The 17522-nt window shown below is 42.9% G+C and overlaps 1 protein-coding gene across 1 annotated transcript in view; it reads left to right on the top strand.

Annotated features, from left to right (window-relative positions):
• Nucleotides 1-256: 256 nt before the first annotated feature.
• Nucleotides 257-17522, top strand: part of basp1 (brain abundant, membrane attached signal protein 1) — a 50346-nt gene continuing 33080 nt past the window's right edge. Inside the window, exon 1 of the mRNA XM_004569455.3 lies at nucleotides 257-411. The gene's annotated coding sequence lies outside the window, so the exon portion shown is untranslated. The remainder of the gene's footprint in view (nucleotides 412-17522) is intronic.

Below are 17522 nucleotides of genomic sequence, written 5' to 3'. Positions count from 1 at the left end.
ATGAATCATTTTGTGTGAAGGATTGAAAAAAATGAGCTTCACGTTTGGAGACACCGCTCGGTCACACATATGCAGCAGCACAGCAGTGATAAAATGATCATAAAGCAGCATTAAGTGTTTTATGATCCTAAAGAAATAAATGAAAATAAAGACGCGTGCACCACAGAGCTTTAATAAAGCGAGTCGTTAGGAACAGGTACGTTTTCTTCACGCTGCTGCTCTGAGTGCACACCGCTCGCGCGTGCACGTGCGTTCAGATGCGTGTGCGCGCAGGCGGAGGATCGCCGCGGAGCCGTACCGTGTAGCAGGCACAAGCCGCTGGGCGCGCAGGAGAAGCCGCAAAAAAATCCAGCAGCCGCTGCTTGAAGCTGCCAGGAGCGCAGAGAACGTGTCGGAACTTCAGTGCACACGGTAAGAGCTGCTCCATCGCCCCACTCTCCTCTTTTACTGCCCCACGGAGCCGCTCACATGCTCGTGGCTCTTTTATTTTCTTTATTCCTTTTGTCTTTTCCCATCTCTCCGTTTGGACAGCCGCGCGGAGCGAGTGCAGGGGATGAGACAAAGGACGTGGAGATGTCGTGAAAAAAGAAGGAAATCAAATATTTTTTAGAAAGGGAGAAATTAGGAAACTGTAAAATTCTGTTTTCTTCTGTGCTCTTTTTTTTTCTCTTTTTCTTTTCCTGGCGACAAAATGTGCACGAGTTTAAAAAGGGGTGTGTACAGTCTGGGAGAGCACGCGCTCAGACACGGTCTCGTTTTTCTCACTTTTATTGAGGGAAAAAAGCAAAAATCACCTCGACAGCGCTCAAAGTGCGATCGAGCAGCGTGCTCTTTATTATTTATTGATTGCTTTGATATCGTTTATGATTATATAATTTCCACAGACTGCTCCGCACCGCAGAGGGGAGGGGGGATTTGGGGCTCGGGGGTGGGGTGGGGGTGCCCCCCTCATAATTCGCAGCCAGTAAACAGTTGAACATCCAGAAATAAGAAGAGTGCTCTTCTGCTCGCCCCACCTCTTTGTCTTTGTGGAGGTGTGACACCGTTCTGCCTGAATGCGACACGCACGCGCGCACATGCACGCACTCAGTGACTCTTATCACATGCACTCTCTAACCACATCAGTCCGTGTCATGATTCAGATGAATTATTGATCTCATATTCTCGTTTTATTGCACTCAGAAGGAGTATGGAGGAGGGATGGGGGGTTGAGGAGCCTCTGTGGGATGATGTTGATGAGGAGGAGGAGGGTGGGGGTGGCTGATGGAGAATCTAAGCTGCATTCTCTCCCGCACAAACACAGAGTTCATCTTTTCACTCGTCTTCTTGTTTCTGCCGCTGCTCGAATGTATCGGTTTGCTTACGCAGCGAGTCAAACTTTATTAGCCGTACCCCGCCGGTTAATTGCCTGGTCCTTTGTTTGCCGCGGCACGCATGCGCATTAGGTGTAGGGTGTGGATGGGAGAGATGCCACCTTGCGTATCAATAGGATGGAGAGGAGGAGGACAGTCTTTCGGGTTTTGGTTTAGTTGTTTATTTGCGTGAAAAAAAAAAAGACAATAAACGATTAAAATGTGACGAGGAGGGGTTGTGTGTCTGTGCGCGTGTATTTTGGGTTGTCTGCGTGTTTTTTCCCCTCCGTTTCTCGGTGATGTGACGCTGTGGATTGTGTGTGCGGATGATGGTTTGTGTGTGAATGGCGCCTCAGTTGTGGTGGTGCTGTATCGGAATTGGACTGTGCTGCAGCGATGTGCTGAAATAACTGATTAATCGGGTATTGTAATGATTAATTATGATAATTACTTCACCTGAAATCACAATGAAACCGATGTAGAAATGACAAACAGCATTATTTGCTTAAAGAAGGTTTTGTTGGACAATTTTAATGATTTTCTGGCAAACTGTCACCTGCACAGTTCATGCACTGTAGCAACAGATAGTTAGGACATTCATAGACATTCAGTCTTACAGCTCTGAGCCCACCAACAGCTGAAGTCAACATACAGGAATCTGCAGTCTGTGGGAGTTTTTTGCTTGTGTTGACTTACTGCTGAAATCAACCTTTTACCTGACACAGCAAGTAAAGGTGTGCAGCGAGGGCGCGTCACACCTAGGGTTGTAAAATTAGTCCAATTCAGATTTCATTGACATTTTCCTCCTTTAACAATTATTAAAGGAAGATAATGAAGATAACGTTCGCACTGTGCTGCTCTGCGTTTCCTAACAGTGCTCTGACCCTGTTGGTGTTTACTTCATTTCTTTCTATATTTCCATTCCTATTTCAGATGAATTACAATCAAATTTCAAGGGTACGTTGCAACAGTTAAAGAGATGCGTTCAATAAACCCAGTCAGTCCACAAACAGTCCCGTTAACTGTGATCTCAGCCGTGGCCAAAATAACTGTGATTGTAATTGTTGCCGTAATCAAACAACAGTTTACTGTAGCAGCAGTTTGTAGGAAATCACTGATGAATGCAGAGACAATTTCCATTTCTAAACTGACTCACTGTCTTTTCCACTCTTGCCCAGTGATGGGAAGATTTACAGTTTGATGCTTCAAAGGCGATAGCAGATAGGGAGCGAGTGTAATTGGTCTTGGTGGGTGGGCGGCCGGGGTTAATCAACAGAGTGGGTTTACGAAACTCTGCGTGAGATTAGAATTTAAGAATATGGATGAGCATGTTCACATCATATCCACTGATATTCCATAATTAACATATAGAGATTTTATAGCATTTGTTTTCATCTCGTCATTAATTATTTCTGCACGTTTGCAAACACGGCCTCAGTATGAATTCAAACAGACAATAATGACATTTGTGATGAGGGATAGATGGTTTAAAACGCCTTTTTCAAAATGAATCCCATCGATTCTGATATTATAGTCTCAGGATGGTGGGATTTATTACAGGGTGACACATTAAATGCTCTGATTGCTTTTTTGTGTGGAACACACCATGAATAGTTACCTAAGCTGACAGTTTGCTTAAAATGTCAGCAGACAAGATCTGGGAAGTGTTTGTTTTTGGCTGAGGATGTTAGCCCTCGGCCAGAGTGCTAATGTACAACGGAGGCACTTGGAAACAAATCATCACTTCCTCTACATGAAAAGAGAGCTGGACCCGCATCACCTAGGTGATGTGTTTGCTTGTGTTGTAGATGTGCTGTTAAAAGTGCCTCCATCTGACAATACAAGTAAAAGGAGACCCTGACCACGTCAGGGGATGTAGAAACTCTTAATACAGATGTGCATTTCAGCTATACAGTCCTACACAGTGACCCAGACACTGCTTTATGTTTGGTGTGATCTGTCTTCATTACACTCTCGTGTTGTTTCTGTCTGTGACACTCAATAATGAGCTTTCATGTGCTGATGTTGCACCAGCGATGTAATAAAACAAAACATTTAAAGATATTTAAATAGGAGAATGCTATTTCTTCCTGTTAAAAGGGAGTTTTTCCTTCCCACTGTTGCCAAAGTGCTGCTCACAGGGGGTCATGTGATTGTTGGGTTTTCTCTGTATGTATCATTGTAGGGTCTACCTTACAATATAAAGCTCTTTGAGGTGATTGTTGTTGTGATTTGGTGCTCTATAAATAAAATTAAATAGAATCAAATTGAATAAAAAAAATGATACGGAGCATTTTGATTGGTTGAAATGTGACTGGGAATACTTCTTGTCCTTTGAATGACTCTTATTACAGGTGAGGGTATTTTTGGGAGAAATATTACCTTTATTAAGATTTACAATCAGATTGGATTCACAGAAAACATCTCAGACACGAGGTTGGTTTCTGTAATTTTCCCAATAATTGGTGATCGGTGCTTAAAGGACAAGTACGTAAGACTTTGTGACATCTAGCAGTGAAGTTGTAGATTGAAACTGACTGACTCCTCCTCCTTTACTTCTACCTTTCCAAGCCTGAATGAGATGTTGGTCATCAGTTTAACATAAAACAATCTAGACCTGAGGCACGTTTAATCCTGCTGTGTTTTCCATCATATTCTGGTATTCTGGACACTGCCTTGGCTCATCTGGACTCATGTGAAAACACGGCAGCCCACTACGGCAGGTTCCCTGTAAGAAGATCCCCCCCCCTCCCTGTGAACATAAGAAAGTCCCACAGCTAATTTAAATGTAAAGATTTCCAGTCATTTGCAGTGGTAAAAAATTCTGAATACTCATAGCTTTGCACTCCTCGGTTTGTGTTTGCTACTGCAACCTCCTCATGAGTGGTGTTGCAGGATCACCATGGTAATGGGGGTCTTGTAGTAATGGTAAATGGCCTGTATTTGTATATCGCTTTACTAGTCCCTAAGGACCCCAAAGCGCTTTACACATCCACCCATCCACACACTGGTGATAGCAGCTACATTGTAGCCACAGCCACCCTGGGGCGCACTGACAGAGGCGAGGCTGCCGGACACTGGCGCCACCGGGCCCTCTGACCACCACCAGTAGGCAACGGGTGAAGTGTCTCGCCTAAGGACACAACAACCGAGACTGTCCGAGCCGGGGCTCGAACCGGCAACCTTCCGATTACAAGGCGAACTCCCAACTCTTGAGCCACGATCATGCGTGTTGCCTGTCTGGCTGTTGATTGGCTGACATAAATTCATCCCCGACTCTGTTCATTCATCTTTGCCAGATGGAGACAAACGGCAACCTGATGAGAAGTTAGGATGGTGACTCATCGGTTACCGCCGCTGTCTGCTGCTCAGTGTGTGACTGTGAATACGTTACGGAGAGGAGAGCAGACACGAAGCAATGATACCTCACCCACCCCTGTCTGTGTTACACACATCGTGTACTCATGCAAAAGTAAGCGGACGATGAGTCATAGGTGATTATCAGTGTGTGTCCACATACTTGCAGTGTACCTGACAGACTAAGGGACTGATAATGAGGGGGTGAGGGACATTTTGTCTACATGAATTTGCAGGTCTTAGAGGGTCCGTCTCTCTTTATATGATTTTTATTTATTTTTTATTTCATTGTTTGGTCATGTGATCAGCAGGATCACTTTCACACAATCCTGCATCAGTCTTAATTAAGGCATCATGCTGTGTGTAATGGAGAAACAGGCTGGTTAACTTAAGGGAGCGGAGATAAAGCAGAACAATGGGAGGCTGCAGCTGTGTAGCACATATGAACAACTGTGTGTGTGTGCGAGAAGCTGTGTAATGGGTACAGCTGCAGGTTACGTCTGCTTTAGCGTTAGCAGACATTCAGAAAAGATGGTGTAATTACATTAACCCAGCTTAATAAAAATGTGATTTTAGGACTCAAAATAAGCTGAAATCATTTGGTTACGTGTTGCACAACACTGTGTCTATCTTTGAACGCAGCTTGGGTTACATTTTTAAGGAAGTGCAAGATGACAACTTCTTTGCAGGTTGGAAGTATGTTTTAGTTACCGTGACTACAGTGAACTGAAACCTCAAGGATATATTTAGTTGCGTGTGATATCATTTGCATTTAATTGCATTAATGTGGTGGGTTTTGTGGTTTATCCTTACAGCAGCCTGCGGACAGAAGTACCAAAAGGTGCAGTTCCACTAATGTCCACTTGAGGCTGACTCTAAAAGAAGAAAGCAAATCCCCCATAGAGTCCCATGTGATTTGAAAGCCTGTGTCAGTATTCACGCAGTTCACAAATATATTTTTTAAAAGTGATCAAGAGTTCAGGCAGTCAGCTTGAGTCAGCTGCATGTTTTTTATCTGCATCCTGTGCTGTATCCCATCCCCCTTTGATCACGGTAGTCTACCTAAAACATCAAGGTCCTGCTTTTACAGCTCACCTGAAATCTAAGCTGACACCTGCTGCATACAGTATTTTAAACATCCCCCCTAACCCATCACCCAGTTAACCATAATCACTCCCACTCGATGTTATATTGAGCGTTTCCTGTTGGGCAGTGATGAGATCTCACCCTGACTGCTACTATTTCTGCTGCTAGCCCCACCACTGCTAATCTTTAATCTTTTCCATTGGAACATTCATTTGTGGTTTCTTTCATCTGCAAGGCAACCGTACAATACAGCCCAATGCCACCTATTAAAACCCCAGAAATCACCATAAAAGGAGTTTGACATTGACAAAATGTAACTGCAGTGTCACCGTGCGTATTTTAGGCCACTTGTTGAAGCGCCTCACTCCCTTTGGCCCGGCATATCCTGTCCAATTCTCTATTCAAGGCTATAAATAAATAAAAGGCAAATGGCACAGAGTTAACATTTATTACAGCACTGCTGCGGACTTCATTAGTGTGCTAGTGTTTGTGAACCCTTAGTTTAATGCCACTGTGTTATAATTACAAAAGAAATGCTAAATGCTCTGTTTTCTGTTTATAACACTAGAACAGCTGTTGCAGATGACAGCTCATAGTTTTTCTTTTGTACGAGTGCAAAACAGAGAAGTGGATTTCTTGGACAGCAGCCACCATTAACAGACAGTTTTTTATGTTGTTTGACAGACCAGCTCACAACAGTGTGGAGGTATAAATGCTAAGTGTTGGCTGAGAGTTTGACTCCATAACGAGTCCACGAGCTGCACTGAAAGCAGGAATAGTTGCTTCCTCACAGTAGGAACTTTTGAACTTGAGGAGAATCTTCGTGTGGCCGCGCTGCCTCCGTTCGATAGGCGCTCGATGTCCATCAGTGTGGTCCTCTGGCCTGTCAGGAATGAGGAAGTCAGATGTTTCAATTTCCTGTTAAAGGAAGCATGAATGTGTATCAAATGGCTGTAAACTTGTGCTTAAAGTTTATTTTGGTGCCATTTATTTATGCTGCTGAAGTGCAGCACAGCAGTTGGACGTGGTGGTTTTGCAAAAGATGTTGTGATGAGAAGAAATGACTCGTAGCTCTGCTACGCCCCACTGCTGACACATCTGTCATGTCATCTGTGTGTTTTATCTGCTTGGTTGGGAATTAAATCATCATAATTGTAGATGAAAATTAGGTTACTTTTATGCTGATCGCTGTACCGACTTCTGGTCTATGGATAAATCTTTTCACATTTAATTTTTGTTGACATTTAACATTGCGTTATTATTTTGTAGTTGGTGCAGTTTCAGTAAAAACATCAGATAATGCTAGGGTTAGCTGCAGATAAAGCCGTAAAACAGAGTAGTGTAGATGAAAAGATTAGACACAAGTCAGAAATGAAAAAGGATTCTGTGCACACTGCATTTATCAGCTCAGATGTTTTTATAGTAATATTGACTGAAATCATATGAAAGTGCTAACTTGCTAAGTGTAAATGGTGATTGGTGATTCTGACTTGGCTGTCGGTGTGAATGCTCGTCTGCCTCTCGGTGTTAGCCCAGCAGCAGATTGGCAGCCTGTCCACGGTGCACGCTGCCTCTATCACAGCTGGGATTGGCTCGAGCCCTCCCACCACCCTGACCTCACAAACCCCACAGCAAGTAACACATTATGATTGTGATTCATGCTCAGCAGTTTCCTAACTTGGTAACATTACACAGTAATTATAAGAAACTAGAGGGGAAATGCTTAAGTTGATGACCTGCTTCTCGTAGAACAGGGTTGCGCAAAAAAGGGAGTAATACACGACAAATGAAAAGCTAATAACATGTGATTAATCTGCAAACAGACAAAGAGTTGATGGTGAGTAGGTTTACCTTAATATAAAGTGCTGCCAGTTTTAAAGCACCAACAGAGAGCTGGGGATAAATCTGTGCTTTTTAGGTCTTTCTTACAAAAACTGCATGTTCCTTTAATTGATTATTAAAGAAAGCAGCAGAAACATCTGATGTGAGCTGGCAGGAGCGAGGCTCCAAAATATACATTAATGTGATTCAACAAATGCTAAACTCTTTGACCTCAGGGGTCTTCTTGTCTTGCATTCAGGGGATTTTTTGCAGCGAAAATGCAGGAAACTAGAAGTAGAAGCGACGGCCGGCCCCTCCTCGTGTCCCTGCCCGCTCTCCAGTCTCGCTGGAGGTTTGACGGCACCCCAACATGTCCTCGTCCTCGGCAGCTCTTTCACCGTGAGCGCCATCTGTCACATCGCTCCTCGTCTTCCAGGAAATTACAGATCAAACCGAAAGCGACAACGTTATCTGATATGTACCCCGACGGGGCAGGAATGAACTCGGCCGTCTCGGCTCGCTCTCTGCTGAATCCCAAATCCACTCACTCACTCGGGTGTCCTTGTGGATGTAGAATCATTTGGCGAGGGCAGATAAAGGACCAGTGCGGCCATATTTCTTCCAACGACCTGTCCTCTTATCTGTAGAGCAGACCGAGTTGATTCTAAAAGTGGAGCAGACGGCGATAACATTTTCAGAGCTATGGGATTTTAATAGCCCAACAATTTCACTTTAAGCTTGGCTAGAAAAGCGGCACCTGTTATTGTTAAGTAATTGCTATGAAAGAGGGACAGTGCATTGTGAAGGTATTTCCAGCTCTATTAACACCTGTATCAGCCAAATGGGCACATTTATATAGAGATGTCGCTTTGTTATATAATAATAACTCTGCCATTGAAAGGAAGTCATTTTTTCCCTCTCTGGCTTCAGGTTTGTAAACAACAGACACAGAACAGCAAATCCCGGGGAAATCAGAAAGTGTCACATTCCTGATTTAAAGACTGTGACTGATATCAGAAGCATTTCTGATTTTCTATGCAAGAGTCAGTTATTAACTGCAGGAATTTCCAGATTCAGATATTCAGTGTGACTTACAGGCCAGTGTGAACTCGGTAATAGACGTTCACAGCTCTGTCTGCGGCAGCCATCTTGTTTTAGCCCACAAGTGCAACTGAGCACAATCTGCTGTGTAGTGTGAAAAGGTAAAAAAATAATCTGGCCTTTCATTCATGTCAGACTGTAAAAGAGAAGAGTGTGACACCAGCTCTTCACAGAGGTCCAGCTGTTTTTAAGAAACGCTGCCGCTCTGATGGCTAAAAATCTATAAGCCAGGAAAAACTTGACAACTAAAAATGGCCTAAAAGAGAACCAGCTGAAAGGTGTTTGATGTGCCTGTTAGTTTCATGTGTCCCTCACCTATAAATTGGCTTCCTGCCTTAGCACCCAGCCAGCAAAGAACCCAAAGGAGGATTCAGCGCGCTGATGTCCGGTTGCTGCACGTGCAAAGTTGTGATAATACCACAGCTGCTTCTGTGTGAGCAGAAGGCGATAAACTAAGAAAAAAAAATAAGAAAACTGTTCTACAGCCAGACGAGGACACGTCTGCCTCGTTAATTAAAAATAAACTTAAGGATTCTGATGATGTTCATTCTTCTCCTGAATGCTCATAAAGCAGCACCTTTAAGCACCAACTGTTAGCATCTCAAACTATTATCAGCCAGTAGAGATCGTTTAACTGTGAAGCATCTACAACTGGCTCAAATGTGTCTGCAGTCAGAGTTGTGTTTATCTGACGGAAAGCAGAAAATCTAAGATTGCTCACTGACCGGGCCCCAGCAGATCCTCACTGTTGATGTTTTTCGTGTGTCTTACAGTTTCTGCAGCAAAATGAAACGGATCCTTCTTCTTATCGATGATGCTGAACACAGTAAGCAGAGGCATGCTGGTGCATTTAAGGCATGTTAGCATAGTGATGTTAACATGGAGACTGTTTCAATTGAAATTTCTGTTGAAAGTAGCGTTAACGAACACTGTGATGCATTTAAATAACGGGCAGTTATTAGAGAAACAAAGGAGAATAAAGGAAGCACACAGACTGACATTCGCAGGAAACCTGAGATATAAAAGTACCAACTTTATTCAGAACTGTGGATGACGAACAGCCGTCACAGGCAGTCACAGGCCGTCAGCATTTCCTTCCTTCCTCCCCGTCGCTCTCTTTTTTCCTTTAAACCTTTAAGGCCCGCCGAGTCTTGGAAACCAAACCAAACGCCGTTCCTGGCGTGAATCTTAAACAGTCGAGGGACGGAGTCTGAAAATAATGAGATGGTACAACAGAGTGAAGACTCGGAGGTGTTCGGCCTCTTCGCGCGAGCGCCGCGGTCCCAGTTCTGTCAGCTCCCATCATCGAGAGACAAACTGATGACGAGAAGAAAATTACAAGAATATCTCTCGCCGGATTTTTTTTTTCCTGAAGTGCGAGACGTAATCAAAGGCCTGTCTGAAATCCTCAGCCATGTGTTGGATGTGTGAGACGTCGGTAAGCTGGTGGAGATGTGTGTGTTTTTAATGCATGCAAGGTGGAAGTGAAGAATTTTTACAGCACTGTACATATTTGTGGTTTGTCTCACCACATCTGAAGCTTTTAAAGCAGAAATAGTTTATTCACAATTTATTTACATTTATTAAATAATTTATTGTTTATTTCCCAACATTTTCCTGGTGTTTATTGCTCATCAACAAATAACACACTGGCTGACTTAATTTTGTTTTTATAAATATGAACGTTTATTGAATTTACTTGCATATTTTGCCATGTGTTGGATTACATGCATGTAACTATGAACTTATTTTGCAAAAAAGAATAAAATATAAAGTAATTCAGTTAAATATTAGATTAAATAAAGTATTCTGCTTTGTTTTTTTAGTGTTTTATTCAAAAATAATTAATTAATACAATGTAATGTAATCATATACTAGATGTAGCTTTAACAACAACCATCAAATAAACAGTCTGATTATAACTAATCTAATTAAAATGTATTTGTAATGATGCTGCGTGATCATGTCTTTAATTCAATAATTTGGCTCTTATTCTAGAAACTTTAAGCAGACCCCATCCAGACTCTGGGTGCCCCCCCCCCACACACGCATCCTCGCTGGTGCTCTCACCCCCACCCCCCCGGCTCTTCTCGGGGTTAGCTGGAGTTGAGAGTCAACTTTGTCCTGCCTCCATGTCTAGCCTGGCACCCAGCACCACTCACTCCAGGGCTGCCCCCTCCCTCTCTCTCACTCTCGCTGTCTCACTGTTGTGGCTGAAGACAGCAAACGCCCGCCACGTCAAATTTCACTCCACTGGCGTTTGGCTGCGAGCCGCAGATCCAAAGCTGAGCAGGTCAGTTTAGCCGAGCTGGGCAGACGGACAGACGGAGAAAAACAAGGCTGGGGTGGATGTCTGAGTCTGCAGCTCTGCTATGAGTGTTAGAAATGGATGCAGTTGTTGTTCGAGATCAGCCCGAAGCTGCTTTTACTGCTACTCAGAGAGTCCCGTTTCTGATGCCATTTTAAGGTCACAACCACAGTTTCCTTTTTTACAGTTCGAGCTCTGGTTGAAGCCAGGCAGGAGATTGTTCACCAAAGTCACATGACCCACATGTGGCGATGTGCTGTTACTTGATGCAAGTACTTCAAGTGACTTCATCTTTTGCTTGTGAACTCACTGCCTCCTTTAAACGTCTCAGCGAATCTTCCTCTCTCTTTGTGCGTCGTATTTACGGCAAGATGTTAAAGCTAATTCTGGAGAAGGTTTTATGCTTTTCCTGTGCACTCAGGCCTAGCTGGTAAAGGGGATCATAAACATCACAGAAAAGTCTCCAGAAAGCAGCGAGGAGTTATTACCCTCGATTCTGGGTGCAGAGGCAGGAGGGGTAAAGCATTGAAAGGATTTTTATATCAGACAGCTTCTGTCCTCACTCCTGATGGACTGAGCCGCCCTCTAAGTCTTGTAATATGACCGAAGAGACACAAAACTTTGACCTCCTTGCACAAAACCCCTGAAGGCGGCAATTTAAGAATCCATCAGTAAATTCTCTGTTTTGCTCTGTAAGGCTTGGCACTCGTGACTGAGGTCAGATTCAGGTCAAATATCAAAGGAATGTAAACATTTCATCATATATTTATTGAGATATCTCAGTCAGATTATCGCTTGGTGAAATCTTATTCACTGAATTAAAGCTGTCAGGTAACTTTGTAATCTTTGCAAACCAAATTTTATCCTGCTTAAATAAATGGGAAACAATTAGGGCTTAAAAGATAAGAAGCTAAAGTAAAATCTAATGATAGTCACTCATGTAAAAGAGTATGTCTCCAATTAGCAGCTAATGAGCTGAAACATGCAAAACAACTGATACTATTTTAAAAGCCATTTCCCATTAGGAGTTTTCATTCCATTCCCAGAAATTTCTCAGAAATGTCACCTGGCTCTGATTCGATGTAAAAAAAAAAAAAAAAAGAAACCCTCTGAGCTCTGCTCATCAGCACAGCCCTGCAGAAATATTGATTGATGTTGGACCATGTCTGGCTCCGTCTGGAAGCCAGGAGGGACCTCAGGGATCTGTGCAGACAGATGGAAAGGAAGATGGTGTGGGACACAGGGACAGCAGAGCTGCTAGTGGTGGGCTTAGAGCTGCAGTTGTATTGATTGACACCAGAGATGGAGCTCTCTAATGCTGGGCTGAAAGCAAGACAAAGAAATCTTCTGCTACGAAACAATCCCCGGGTAGCTTTGGTAGCCATATGGAGCCTCTGTACAGATGTGATAGGAGCAGAATGTTTGCTGTAGTCTCTCTGGAGCTGGAAGTGTCACAGGAAACAGATAAGCAGCAATTAGCCTTATCCAGCACCTCTTTACAGAATAATACTGCAATCCAGCTGTGTGTCTGAAATTCTTTATATTAAGGTTACATTACTCAGTGTTGTTCATTAAAGAGCCGGGGCACTTTTGTTATTGCTTCCTGTTTAATTCCAGTGAATTCAGTCAAGCTTTCGGTAAATAAATCTTCATCATTGCAAATGTTTGTCTCAGAGCCTTTATTGAGATCAAATAAAGCCCACCTGTGCTCTGTCATGCAAGCACACATGGGAAGTGAAGTTTATAGTTGTGTGACTTACCAATAAGGGAGAAAAGCAGTCAAGAAATCTTTCTTCAAATAAAATAAAAACATGTGGAACAAAAAATAAATAAATAAAGGAAATCTGGAAAATGTCACGTTCACTGCGAGTTGCTCAGTGTCAGCTAAACTTGATATGTGAATGTAATTACTCAATTTGGGTACTCAATCAGCACAAATCTCAAAGCAATCAAGAGCAATTGTAGCATCGGTTAACGTAACCTTTAGCTGTGCCTGCGGTGAGATGGAACTTCGGGCTTCCAGATTTCCATTCTTCCTGGTTCATCGTGTCTGTGATGGGTCTGAATCAGTGGATCCAAGCATTCCTGTTTAGTTTGGCTACATTTAAAAATAAAACAATAAGTGAAACTTGTGCCAGTGTCCACGATGTCATCTGGCCAACTGCTTCGTGAACATCAGCCGGACATAACTCAGTGACTAGTAAAGTCTTGATTACAAGAACTTTTGTGCAAAATGTTGCACTTCCTCTAACACCGACACTCTGGTGTGTCGGTCCCCAGAGATCACCAGGTTAAAATGTGCACGAGTCATGACGTCAGCTTGTTTACAGCTTTCTTTAGCTAATAATACCCGTACAGTTACTCCTTTGTAGCGCTCCTGTTCGATTTAAGTTTAAAGTTAAGGGTGTTATCACTTTGACAGGTGGACGGTGACACAGGCAGCTGTAGCTGATAGGTGACCTCTCCTCAGCTAATGCCTAAACATGACATTCGTGCCTTTCAAGCATTTTTACTTAACACTAATTAGAAGGTTTGTGTATTGTTTCCTTGCACCTCTGCAGACTATTATATGCTTTATAGATATATCGTAGCACTCCCGTCTTTTCCAAATATGGTCAGTTGTCGATCTAAAAAATACAACACGGTGTGACAGCAGGAACAGAATCAGACACAGCTATTTTGCAATGATTGATTGCAATAATATAATCAGTATTTCAACATTTTTACAGTGGAACCTCTGGCCATGTACCTTATTAGCATGAGACAATCTTTGCCAGCACTCCACTACCAGTTTTATGTGTGCTTAACAAAATAAAGAAAGGGGAAGGCATTCAAATAATCACAGAACAAAGCCGCAGTATATGAACATAAAATACAAACACAGCTGGGAACACAAAGTTTTTATTACTCGTTACGAAATATCACAAACAATGGTTATGACACGGAGTTTATGGACTTACTTGAATGAGTTTTCAATGTGAAAACTGAATATTCATGATTCCTGTTATTTGTGAAGTGTTTTCTCTGTGTAGACCTCACCACAGGTATGTCAGGCCACAGATGGGCAAGTAATCAAAGTATATGGCTGGTGCACTTTTCTTCCAGGCTTGAGTCAGGAAACGTCCCAGCCTGCCAGGCAGGCGGGCTGTCTCATTTAAATTCAGAGGCACCAGTGATGATGAAAGATGCAGAGACGAGATCACGATTCCTTTGAATATCTGCACAAACCGAGGACATTGCAGCTCTTGAAGTCTCCTTTCTAAACAGCGTGTATCTGAGGCCGGGCGGCGACGGCGGTGTGCGTTGGGAGGAAGGATTATTGGCAGGACCCTGTGATGGAGTGGAAGATAGAGCCGGCTGTCACAACAGTTTGGGAACTGTTCTTTTGAAATGACAGAGAGGACTAGCACATCCACCCTGCACCATCTCCAGCACTGCTAAGGGTTCATTTTGGTTTTGTGGTTTATGATGTGCACTTTGCAGCTTATTGAACGTGTACGACGTTCATGCCTGCTTAAAATGGCTGCCATTTGGACTGTCAGAGAGGATGGATGGCCTTCAGTGAGGGGCTCTAATGCAACAATATTCCATAGATAGAAAACAATGACCATTTGAAGTGTAGCTCATCCAGCTCAGCCAGAAATGAGAAACAAAGTTTGTATAAAACTGAACAAAGTCATTGATATTTCTGAGTCTGACTCGATAATAATTTCTGTGGGACGAGCCCAGGAGAGAACGGACTATATTTATGGAGATGAATGACTTCAGTCGTTAATATTCCTCCAACACGTTCACTCATTAATTCATATTTTCATGCCCTTGTAGCCGGTCTGTTCCACTGTGACACAAGGTCAAAGCAGTGCAGTTGGAAGTTGTTTTCTGTTTGCACACCATTAACGACTGAGTTCAATCGACCCGTCAAGCTTCCTGCCGACGTCGTTGAATCAAATGCTGTTTCAATTTGCGTCTAGACTACTAACCAGGGACCATTAGTCCATATTAAGCCAGGATAAATGAAAGCAGACTCTACTACAGTCGGTTCTTCCTGCCTTTAAGCAAACTTCCTCCTGATTGGCTGCCCCTCGTGAACAGAATATTTTAACTGCAGGTGAGGGAGCGTCTGAGCTCACTTCACCAGTTGTGTGACTGACATGACAGTGACAGGGAGCTCCCCTCTCAATTATTATACTGTACATACACATGTATATACATTTACAGCACGGCTGCCTGCCTGAGCCTGGTTCTGCTCGAGGTTTCTTCCTGTTAAAAGGGAGTTTTTCTTTCCCACTGTCACCTTTATAGAGAAACTGGTTACAAAACAACAATGTTGGGCTGTACATCTGTCATTTCTTTAAGCCCACCGTTATATAGAGCTTTTTACTACAAGCCTTAGTAGCCCAATCACACACAGATTCGTCCAAGTGCTTTTCTCTTACCTTGTCTAACATTGACACTCACACTGATGGACACGCCAGGCTTCATTATCTCGCCCAAGGACATTTTGAAAAGCAGACTTGAGGTTCTCCCAGGAAGCAAACCGCCAACTTTTCTATTGGTAGATGACACAGTCTCCCTCATGAGTCAGAGTCGCCACAAACTGGCATTGTCCAGTAAAGTAGAGCAATAATAATGCAGAATAAACACTCAGCTGTTCTTATTATGAAAGACTGAGAACATCCAATATGGCTGCCACAAGCTGCATTATGTTAGCTGAAAGCCGTCAAACATTTACATTAACAAAGACAACAGAGAACAGCTGATTCCTGACACACACACAAATACACACACACCACGTCTCTGTAAGAGTAATACAAGACAGGTCATTGTGTTGGTGCAGACTATTTTCCATAAATCATGGAGGGAGCAGACAGCGCTCTGGTAGGAAGTGAGAACGGTTTGTACTGACCAAGACAGTCAGTCAGCCATCTTACAGACACTCAGTAGAATGTGTAGGTTTTTAACGTAGTTTGGGGGTAATTTATTAGAGGTCCCAATAGAGATGGACTTATTTAATTGTAAAGTTGGAATTCTCAAACAAACACAAATGCAGGCAGGCGGGGCGTAAAACAAGAGATTTTAATGCACTGCTTTGGTGAAGAAACCAAAGGAGGCACAGGCAGACTGCGGGATAGTCTGACAGAAGTTGATATGGAAAAGTCAAAAAGAAGGGAACGGACACCGAAGACTAGAGAAAAAAAACAGGAGGACAATCCAACAAAGACAGAGGGAAAGACAAGAACAGAAAGGAGGGAAAGGAGGGAAGCGGAACAAAGGTAGGAAGTGAAAACAGATAAACACTAACCTTCAACGTAAAGAGGGAAGTAGCTGTAAGACGAATAACACGCTGACAAACATGAAGGCGGACGTGGAATCGGAGATCTTTTAAAACTAATTTGTCTTGTTTAAACAAGCGTGTGAAAAAATGGTTACAAGTGAATGCAAGTGCTGTAAAACGTTCACACATTTCTAAATAGATCTTTGCAGAGGTGTGAGCGTTAAGAAACATGAACATGCTCAAAATAACTGCACATTTGATTCCATGTTACACCTGAAGATCCGGGTCTTGTGGACCTGATTCCATTACAGTTTAAACTCTGGATTTCTTTCTCCCATATGGAGTCCTTCACACTGCTACAAAGAACTGCTTATATGAATAGTTTATGGGAAAGGACACATAATCATTAATATTCTGCAGTTACACCAGCTGATTTGCATTCTGATGTACCGACTGCTCTTTATTATTCTGTAGCTTTTTCTACACGATGAATATCCGTTGCTGTCCAGATTCATACCAAGCAAAATAAAACGACTTTTATTTCCTCCAGACTGGAATGTTTGCAGCTCCCAGAGGCAGCACAGGCCCTGGGGATTCGCTCCTTAGCTTGCGTGGTTCTCCTTTGAAACCAAGAGACAATATTAATAAATTGGTATTATAAATAAATTGCTTTGGCAGATTCACTGGTATGAAAACACCGGGGTGTTTTGGCTACACTTTGTAGCTCTCCTAATTGAGAGGATTCAGTGCCTTTGACAGATTGAGTGGACTGCAGTGCATTGCACGATTTAGTAGATGGAGGGGCAGCATGCCAGACTGAAAACATTCAGAGAGTTGGCAGCATCTAGAGCTCCACTCAAAGGAAAAGGCAGTGGGTAGCTCAGCGCTTCAATTATCACTGTCTTCGTGCACTATGTTCACACTGATACGTTATTGAAGGGGATGCAGCTGTGGAATTTCTGATTTGTGAAGGCCATAATGGCTCATGTGGAGGAATTCTGCATTGTAAGCACGCTGGGTTTCTGCTGAATTACTGCTTTTTTTGTTTCTCTTTAAAAGGGCATTTTTTAAAAATGGTATTTAGGAGTTCTGCTGGAATTTCGCTTTTTGTAACATCAAATATTATGAGTGCAACGTTCAGTAGGCCAGTGAATGCAGCACTTTTGAGCTGCTCGCTTTGCCAAAACGCCATGTGTCTCAGAGATACACACAGCGGTACACG

This window comes from Maylandia zebra, linkage group LG18, assembly GCF_041146795.1.
Source record: "Maylandia zebra isolate NMK-2024a linkage group LG18, Mzebra_GT3a, whole genome shotgun sequence".
In the NCBI taxonomy this organism is placed as follows: Eukaryota; Metazoa; Chordata; class Actinopteri; order Cichliformes; family Cichlidae; genus Maylandia; species Maylandia zebra.
This window is presented reverse-complemented; position numbering and strand designations above follow the sequence as displayed.